This window comes from Salvia hispanica, chromosome 3, assembly GCF_023119035.1.
Source record: "Salvia hispanica cultivar TCC Black 2014 chromosome 3, UniMelb_Shisp_WGS_1.0, whole genome shotgun sequence".
NCBI classification, from domain to species: Eukaryota; Viridiplantae; Streptophyta; class Magnoliopsida; order Lamiales; family Lamiaceae; genus Salvia; species Salvia hispanica.
The window spans coordinates 9,000,214-9,010,937 of NC_062967.1; the positions used below are offsets into that span (position 1 = coordinate 9,000,214).

The 10,724-nt window shown below is 33.3% G+C and overlaps 1 pseudogene; it reads right to left on the bottom strand.

Moving 5' to 3' along the window:
* Positions 1 to 8,640: 8,640 nt before the first annotated feature.
* Positions 8,641 to 9,759, bottom strand: LOC125216891 (annotated as a pseudogene).
* Between the last annotated feature and the right edge of the window lie 965 nt (positions 9,760 to 10,724).

Genomic DNA, 10,724 nt, shown 5'->3' on the forward strand with positions numbered 1-10,724 from the left:
GGAATGAAAGAGTTAAATAGTGCTAATCTTGATTAGGTCATGTTATGATTTGTTAATTAGCGGCGGTAAAAGACTAATCTGCCCTTGCTAAAACAACTGTCTTCTGCATTCGACGGTTTTAAGCAACAAACCAAACCACTGATCTCGACATTGCATGCTTTTTGGTGAAAGCGATGGGCGTTTGTTAATACCGTTTTTGCCCTCGGATTTTTCACTGACTCTTTGGTGAAATGGATACCCCTCGCTGATGTCACGAAATTTAGTGGCGGAGGTGGAATTTGGTTGGCGTGCCCGAATCATCTCGTTTTAGCTGTTCAGCACAAAAATAAAGAATATTATTCTGTTTTTATTTATGTATTTACAATAACATTTTGTATATTTTTTTAATTTCTTCGAGTTTATTTTTAAAATCTGTATATATTAACTTTTTATTTTTTTTCAAATTTGATTTTCATCTAGGTCGAAACTGACATGTTTTTTTTGGAAGTGCACGTATTCGACTGATCACTAAAATAATACTCCCCTTGTAGAAGAATGTAATTTGTGTGTAAAAAAATAAACTTTCGGCATTTCTAGCTTTACATCTTAACTTTTATTAGTCTAGATACATGAATGCTAGCTTTTATGATTTCCTCTGAAATTATTTTTCTTTAATTAAAATTGAAGTATACGCTCGAAAGTGTCAGTGTGACAAAATCGACCAATTATGGAAATGACAAAGAAGAGGTATTATTGTCCTAAAATAATTTTGAAATGACTCGATTCCTAAAAGATACACTATTATAGGATTTAAATTCGATGACTTTAAAATATCAAAAATAGGTTTAAGTAGAATGTAAAATAACATTGCTGTATTTTATTAGTAAATTGGATTCTAAGATGGCCTAATTTTGTTCGGTGAAGTAGAATCTGCGACTGATAATTTGTTTTACTACTAGTATTAATAGTCATAATACGTGTCCAGTAGAACTGAGATAGTGATGTATAAATGGCGATTGTAAATCACTAAGTTGTATATATTCAAAAACTGAAATATAGTACTTGCCGGTTGCCATTGTTCAATAAGTGAACAATTTTCCTCCAATTAATATAGATTAGAAATGTAGAAGTTAATTAGGAGTCACAAACACTATATATGGAGTAAGTAAATGGACAATCGTTACTGATATTAGTTTGTACAGAAAAAATATCTCACTGAAAATAGTCTTCTTTTTTTTTGTTTTAATATGTGAACCAATTATTCTAAGAAAAATTTTACTAATACCATTTTTTATTTATCTCTTCTATTAAATAAAAATATCCTTTTTTTCTCATACTTTATAATTAAGTAACATTTTACTTTATATCCCACAGAAAAGACTTTTTTTATTAGACAAAATAAATACATTAGCCGAGGTTTAAATTGATATTGGAATATTGGCTGGGATCGTGTCAATATCTTATTTGCTCTTCACCAATTATTTAGGAATAATTCTTTATTGCGCATTGGATCCGTGCGCCCTACACCGCTTTTGGTATTGTTGAGTCAAAATTGCTCTTCATCAAGATCGCTACATCTATCACATTTTATTAATCCTTTTTTAAGTGTGAAAACAAATATCAAGTCATTATTATTGGAGCATATTTTAGTGCCATGTCTTATAACTATGAGTTAATAGTTGTTAGAAACTCTAACCATTTTGTGATAATATAAAACTTCCTTCGTCATTTTGTGATAATTAAAACTTGCTTCGTCGCATGTTGCCTCAAGTGTTTTTTACATGGGATTTGAGAAAATTGTATTTAGTGTGTATAAAATAAAATAAAATAAAATAAAAAATAAGATGTAAGATGAAAGAGAAGAAAAGCTTGAGTAGGAAATGAAATAAAATTAAATAAGCGACTATAGCCATTTTATTTTATTCTTGTATAAATGGAAATGATACAAAATAACTTGACACATACTAAAATGGAATACATCTTAATAATTTTGAACAAAGGCACTAACAGATACTTTTATTATGTCGTCGTAGATACACTAGTAGTAGTATTTCATAATTTAATTGGTATTATAATTATTTCAGCAATTTTTTTGCTAATATTTTACTCATAAGCATTGATTAAGTGATTGTTGAAAACATAATACTCTCTCTATTCCATGTTAGTATAATCATAATTTTTAGAACATTGAAACATAATAGAGTCATTTTTTATTTGCCAAAAAATAATACACTTTCGCATACTTTATTTCTCTCCATCTCTGTTGAATCTATTATCTCATGAAGCGGTATGATTTTAACCAATATATAGTGCATCATAGAGGTGGCCAAACCAAACTGGACCGCCGGTTAACCACCGGTTCCCAACCGGCGGGTCGGTACCGGAACCAGAACCGGACGACGGTTCCGGTTCGAAATCCGGTTTCACGGTTATAACGGTTCGGTTACGGTTTCAAAAATACGAAATCGGAACCGGCGGTTAACCGGGAATATGTAGCTGTCGCCGGTAGGTTCCTAGGGTTGCAGGCGTAGGGCTGAAAAAGGCCGGAAAACTGCCGGTTTGTGTCGGAAAACCGCCGGTTTGTGACACAACCGCCGGTTCCCGACGGTTCAGGGCTAGGTTCAGGCGTAGGCATGTAGGGTTGCAGCGTAGGGTCTGAAAAGGTGTCGGAAACCGCCGGTTTTCAGTTAGAAACCAGCAGTTTTATGACACAAACCGGCGGTTTGGTCAGAAAATCGGCGGTTTTCGACTGTTTTCAAATTTGAAATTCAAATTTTTTTTATTTTTTTTTAATATCAGATTTTCCCCCCATTTTTCATCTATAAATATAAAATACCCCCTTCTTCATCACTTCTACTCACCTCATTCTTGTGTTAACAAGTATTTCTCTCTCAATCTCCAATTCTCTATTCTCTACCTCATTCTCTCAATTTGCTCTCTACTTGTTTACTTAAGTTGTACTTGTATTGTTGTATTTTGTAACTTGTAATTGTATTGTAGAAATTTACATTCAAAGTTTCAAATCAATAAAATTGCAATTCTTTATCGTTATCGTTATCAATTCTCTTTGAATTTTACTATAGAATTGCAATAAAAGTTATAACTCTAAGATTTAAAAAAAAAATGAACCGGAACTGAACCGGAACCGGCCCGGAACCGCCGAAACCGTTAAAAAATCGGCGGTTATTAACCAGAACTGGAACCGGCGGTAACCGACGGTTAAACCGGAACCGGATAACCGATATCCGGACCGGTTACGATTCAAGCTTTCGACAAACTGGAACCGCCGATTCCAAACCGAAACCGGCGGTTTTCGAACCGTGGCCACCTCTAGTGCATCACATTGCACTTAGTTGTGAAAAGTGAAAAACGATAAATGAGATGGCGCAAACATCTATGCACAAACACGTGTCAGGAAATGAAAGGTGGGATAAAACAAAGATGATTGGCCTAGTTGTGTGTGTGAGAGTTGACGCATCAACAACGCCAACGGAGATTACGATGTCATTTACAACTTGGGTTTAATCAATGTTGGAATTGAGGGGACCATTTATCTTCATTTTTTTATGTTTGTAACTTATTTTTCCTTTAATAGTTTATACACAAAAATTAGGTCAAAATAAAATTGAAAATTTTGAAATTACTTAGATAATTACTTCCTACGATTCCTATTAAATGTCTCATATTTGATTGGTGCAGATTTTAATAAATTGTTTGTCTTTATGAAGAAAAGTGGATAGAAGAAGTTAGTGGAATGTGGACTCCGCTTTTATATCATAGTTTTATAAATTATAATAATTGTAAGTAGAATATGTGTTCTATTACTAAAAGTATTAAAATTGAAATGGAATATTTATTGAGGATCGTCCAAATAAGGAAATATATGAGATTTTTGATGGGGAGCGGATGGAGTATGAGCTTTTAATTTGTTATCAATTATCACAAAATGAGAATTTCAGAGTTTATATTTTTCGATCAAATGATATTGTTATTTTCATGAGTCAATAATATTGTTTAATTTATCAGCGTTGACGTCCACGTATGATGTTTTGGCTATCATATCAGTTACAATTGCACAAAAGAAATAAATGTCATTGGATCATTGAGAATAAATTCAAATTTTATAATTTTCTAAGTGATTTTCAAATAACAAAATGAACCAGAATTTAATTAAATTATCTTCATAATAAGCATTGAATTCTATTTGTTTTAATGTAAGCATTGAATTCTATTTGTTTTAATGTAAGCATTGAATTCAATTTTTTTTAATATAAGCATTGAATTCAAATTAATTTTAGTGTTGCTCGTTGATTAAATAAGCTTCAGCGTGTAATTTTATACGTAGATAAGTACGAATAATTTACTTAACAATGATATTGGAAGAAAAAAAGTCAAACTATCAAGAAAAAAAGGAGAGAAAATGTCTATGGCCTTTCACCAAAACAAAAGACTACCTGGAAAATTATTAGTTTTCATTTTAGAAGAGACCCACAACCATTATTCATATAGCCACTTTGACAACTTTTAAATACATGAATTAAATTATTATTGTTATTTTTTTATATTTGTGATAAATTTTAAAAATATACTTTATGAAATGACTATTTCGATGTATCTAAATTACTCTCTCCGTTCCTGATTAGGAGTCACAGTTTGACCGGGCACGGGTATTAAGAAATGTAAAGAAAAGTTGGTAGAAAAAAGTTAGTGGAATGTGAGACTCACTTTTTTATATTGGTTTTATAATAAAATGTGAGTGAAGTGAGTTAGTGGAATGTAGGACCTACTTACCATTTATGGTAAAAATGAAGTGTGACTCTTGATTGGGGACGGATCCGAAATAAAAGTCATGATTTTTAATGGGGGACGGAGGGAGTATTAATTATTCCACCCGCCTAATCGTAACAATATTCTAATGATTAACTTTAATTAGCATATATATAATTGTTAGAAGGTGACAAATCTCGAATATTCAACGCTGATTCATCTACAACCAAAATTCCACGATACAAAAATATGGGATTTGGAATTAAATATACTTAATATACTTAAATATACTTAATATATAAATATACCTAGGTGAAATCTATGGAGACGACTATGTGAGTGTGGAATCTGGCTGCCAAACTCCTTCTCTTTGATTAATCAGAAATTTATTAATTAGTAGTAGTACTTACTTTTTGGCTTATTATAACAATGCCAGCTACTATTTTTTTTTATCAAATAGATCTACTTATATGATATTTGGCTGGACTTATATGAATGCAAATTCACTTATTTTGTTGATGACATGGTTAGGTTGAATAAAAATATATAAGAAATAATTAACATTAATTTTTCATTTCGATGAAATTCTTATTTTTAAATTATTCGCGTATCAATTCAAGTATGATATTTAAATAAATATTTACAATAGCAAATCTTGAATAAGAAAAATTAATTAAAAAATAAGATACATAAATTTTAAAATTAATTAAATACTTAAGGAAATATTACTTCGTTATCATGATTATAAAGAAAACACACGTCGCTTAGAGATAACCGAAGTGGAATTAAGGTTTCTCCAATAATCAAGTTTGGTGTCACTTAGATTATACCAAAGGCTATGAATATTTCATGTCAAACAATGTTGTGGCGTCTTGTAATTGAATGAGTACTGTATTTGATTTTGAACCATGATTTATTATTTTAATATGATGTAGGATCTATTATCTTATGTGTGACATCACACTATGCATATTTTAATCATGTCTAATACTTTATATGGGTACGGCCAATAGAATTTGTGCAAAAGGTGGAATCATATAATAATTACCAGTTTGATTAATTTCAGTTTTAGTTTTCAATAATTTTGGTTTGAAATTATTTCATCACTACTACTCCTACTATTGTTTGTTTAAAATACAAGATATTAGCATATTTCAAATGGTTTACAAGTATTATTTCTAATATTAAAAATAATTATGGTCCTGTGGATAGATTCGAAACCATTCATTTAGAACTCTATGATTTATTCCACTTCAGCACAACATGAGTGTAATTTAATTTGGAGGATTTGAACTTACTCGAAAGACCAAAGATTAATAATGAATCATGTCAGAATATGATGTGGCGTCTTGTAATTGAATAAGCTATGATTTTTGTAATATCGTGTGGGATCTATATATCATCTAATAAGTGACATCACACTACAATTATTTCCCATCAAAGGCTGGAATCTTATTATAATGAGTCAATGACCAACTTGATTTATTAGAGTTTCACTTTTCTATAATTTTGGGGTTGAAATTATTTCAAGACAGATTTGTAAATTTTTTATTTTTTTTGCTTTAAATTTTATTTGCTTTGTATAAATCAGTACTAGCATATTTCATGTTTTTTATATATTTTATTTTTTAAGCATTAAATTAATTATGGTGTTCGTGTGGTAGACTAGAAACCATTCATTTTAAACTTCCAATTTCGCAAATAGAGAAGCAGAAAGGAGACAAAATAATAGTAGTAATTCAAATTCTTGATATCATCTCTAATTAATGTTATTCCAATCACCATTTTGTATGCATATGCATTGATAATTAATTCCTTTTTTCCAAATATAAATTGTTTAAACTGTTGTACATTGTTTAAACTTGTGTATCCCAATCCCAAGACCCCTAATAAATCCTATCATTTGACTTTTGTTTAGCTAAATCCATCCTATTGTAATTTGAAATTAAAATTGGTAAAATTGTATTAATAATTTATTCAATTATTTATTTTATTGAACATGTCAAATAAACTCCCCTATCATAAGTTCATAACCATAAAGCTGGCTTTAGGCCCGGCCCAAATTTCCATAGGTTTAAGAGCAACCCAGATTCATTGATTCCACTCATTTTACTGAACCGCTTTAAATTTATAGTATTTCGATACCAATACTACTTCTTTGGCCCCAAAAAAAATTACTGTATCTTATTTTCCATTTTCGATCTGTCTAACTAACTACATTTTATGTATAATTTTTTTTACCACATACAAAAAAATTACATGTAAAATAAACAATAAAGTAAACAGATCTCACACTAAATCAATTCATTTTACTCACAATTACTCCCTCCATCCCAATAAATATGAAACGTTTGCTTTTCAGCACGGGATTTTATGTAGTGTTGGTTTGTGAGTTGAGTGTAGAGAGAATAAAGTAAGAGATGGAAAAAGTAGAGATGATACTTTTTCTATTTTATAAAACATTTCATTTTTAGTGGGACAACCCAAAAAGGAAAACGTTTCATTTCTAGTGGGACGGAGGGAGTATTATAAAACTAATACTCCTACTTGGTATAAAATTATAGCTTCCACCCATTTTTCTTCATAAAGTCAAACAATTTTTTAAAATAAAACCGTTCTAATACGAGACATTTAACGGGGAGGGGGGGGGGGGAGTAACTGCTACTACTATTAGAATACGTCCATGTGAAATGTTGTTATGCACGAGGTCCACATTTAATTTGTCTCATGTTTAAAGCTCCAAATCACTGTAGATTATCATGACAAATATGGTGGTGAAAAAAGCAGCAAGATACAAGATACTGAGGGCAAAGATGAGCTCAAACCAAATGCCATGGAAGTGCCAAAACAAGTCTGCAATCCTCTCAACATCAACATTGATGTAATTGATGATTTGGCCACTTCTCGCACAACCATTCTTCAAGCCCACTGAGTGAACGTGCTTAACTAGGAATTACAATAATGAGTGGATGTATAGACGTTTACTTCCCGATGGTACTTTCAATCTAGAATATATAGAAGGGCTTGACAGTTCATCAAGTTTGCAGATAGTATACCAGCATATATGGGCATAGACAAAATAACTGTATCCATGTAAAAAATGTGACAACAAAAGCTACAGAGATATGAACAAGTTCAAGTTCCTGGTTGAAATGAGGTGTCCACGTAAAAAATGTGGGCAGCAAACAGGTTTGATGTACTTATTGTGTTTGCTTTTGATGTCCCTTACTAGTTGTTTGATCAGTTTTTGTCTCCTCTTTACTGTACCTACTTATCTTTATTTCTCATGTCAGCAATCTAAGTGCAGTACTATATTAAGTACCGTAGCATGGATATAAACAAATTAAAGCTTTTCAGATCTTAATTGCTGTTGGTCCCCCAAATTTGATTAAAATTACAAACATGACTTAATCCATTATGTATATTCTTACCAGAGAGTACATATTATTGCTTTTGTGTCTTATGGTCTCCATAGGGGATTTAATAAGAAGCATTTATCATGCTGCCTAACGTTTAATGTTTATGAACGTGTGACATGATAAAAAGAAGTTATTGAACTACTTCCAAATTTGTCAAGTTTTTCCAGTTGACTGTTTTCAAGTTTCTCCATTAGCATTAGCAAAGTTGATTTCCGAATTGATCAGTATATAATGATATACTAACTATGTACTAAATGATCTGAATTCTACTTCTTGAATGGTTTTGTGGCATCTTTACCTTTTTCTTAATCTCTCAACTTGCTTAGTATTTTTGACTTGAAATTAAAACATGCTAGTACATGTATTTTAGATGAAAAGGTCTTTCACATAATATTTGAACTAATACTGAATAATATTGGATCGAACAAATACTGAAATATTGAATGTCAATAGAACTGAATAATAGTACTCCTAACTAAGCCCATTTAGCCAAAAGGAACATACACCCAGCGCCGACGAGGAGAGCCAAATTCGCGCCTAGTTGAAGCTTCCAATTGTCTTGGAGCTTCGGGCCCATAACATCTGTGGCGAGAAGATCCACGAGGGCCATGTAGATGAGTAGCTCCCGGATGCAGAATTGAAGAGCCCTTGAACAATGAGCGCTGTCGGGCTCGTCTCACTATAGATGCTGGATATCGCGATACCGATACCAATTTCGGCCGGCGTCGTGAGCGAGAAGAATAGTGCCATAGTCGCATTCGACGCCGGCCAAAGTGTGCCTAAGAAATGAAGGTTGGATTAATATACAAACTGAGAATATGCGAATACATAAAACCTGTGCACGCACTAACTAATTAATGTACCTAGGTGATGCTTTTTCCGAGCCCAACTCTTTCGAATAACTGATGGAAAGTCAACGCGGCAACTAAGGGCTTAATGGTGTTAGGATCATGGGAAGCTCCTAGTGCGATGCCGATGATGATGGAGTGGGCAATAATGCCCAACTCCAAAACCTTACAAAGTAGTAGAAAAGTTTTAAAAAAAAGTATAGATGTACTATACGAGAATTCAAAATTTGACGTAAAAAAACAAATTAAATGAAAATTTACCTTGAGATGACCCGGTGGCGAAGTAGATCGGTGTTGGCCTCGCGCGGCACGGGCCCGTGTGCATGGCCGTGTGCCACCAAGCTCGATCGGCGCCGGATAAAGTACGTCGTGGCGTATGTGTCCACCTTGAGGGTCGCAATATCCGCCAACATAGCCACGAAACCCGTGAATGGAAAATCCGCCCACGGGTGCTCGGGGATGCATGGCGACGTAAGGCTCTCGAAGGCGTCCGGAAGCACGTGGATGAACCTCGTCGAGAGGATCACCCCGGCTGTAAACGCCTTCACTACGAAGAATGGGCTCCGCTCCGGGCTGAGAGCTAGAATCCACCTCGCCAGCACCGGGAGGCACATGCCGACTGCTCCAGCCGCTAAAATAGACGTCAACGCCATCAGCTTGTACTTCAGCGCCAGCGTCTTGTCTCGATCCGCCTCCTCGGCCTCGCACGTGCACTCGGCGAGGGCCATCGCCGGAAATAGCACCATGGTGGCCACGAATTAAAGAGAAAGAGCCGATTTCGAAGTCATTGCATTTGCCAGAGAAAAAGCTAAGAGAGATTGCGAATTTAAATTGATACGGAATTACTTCAGAAAAAAAAAAGAGATTGTCGACTTTGAGTAAGCTACAAAATCAGCCAAGTCCAAGATTGATGCATTATTTAAAGCGTGCATATCAATATTTGGAAATTGATATAAACGTTTACTTTTTTAAGTTTTTAATATTCATTGATCAATGAACATAATGTTCATTGATCAATGAATATTAGTCCCTTAAAAAAGTACACGTTTATATCAATTTTCAAATATATCATGTCACACGTTCATAAACATTAAACGTTAGGCAGCATGATAAATGCTTCTTATTAAATCCCCTATGGAGACCATAAGACACAAAAGCAATAATATGTACTCTCTGGTAAGAATATACATAATGGATTAAGTCATGTTTGTAATTTTAATCAAATTTGGGGGACCAACAGCAATTAAGATCTGAAAAGCTTTAATTTGTTTATATCCATGCTACGGTACTTAATATAGTACTGCACTTAGATTGCTGACATGAGAAATAAAGATAAGTAGGTACAGTAAAGAGGAGACAAAAACTGATCAAACAACTAGTAAGGGACATCAAAAGCAAACACAATAAGTACATCAAACCTGTTTGCTGCCCACATTTTTTACGTGGACACCTCATTTCAACCAGGAACTTGAACTTGTTCATATCTCTGTAGCTTTTGTTGTCACATTTTTTACATGGATACAGTTATTTTGTCTATGCCCATATATGCTGGTATACTATCTGCAAACTTGATGAACTGTCAAGCCCTTCTATATATTCTAGATTTAAAGTACCATCGGGAAGTAAACGTCTATACATCCACTCATTATTGTAATTCCTAGTTGAGCAAGTTTACTCAGCATAACCATAACACAAAATGAACATTATCATT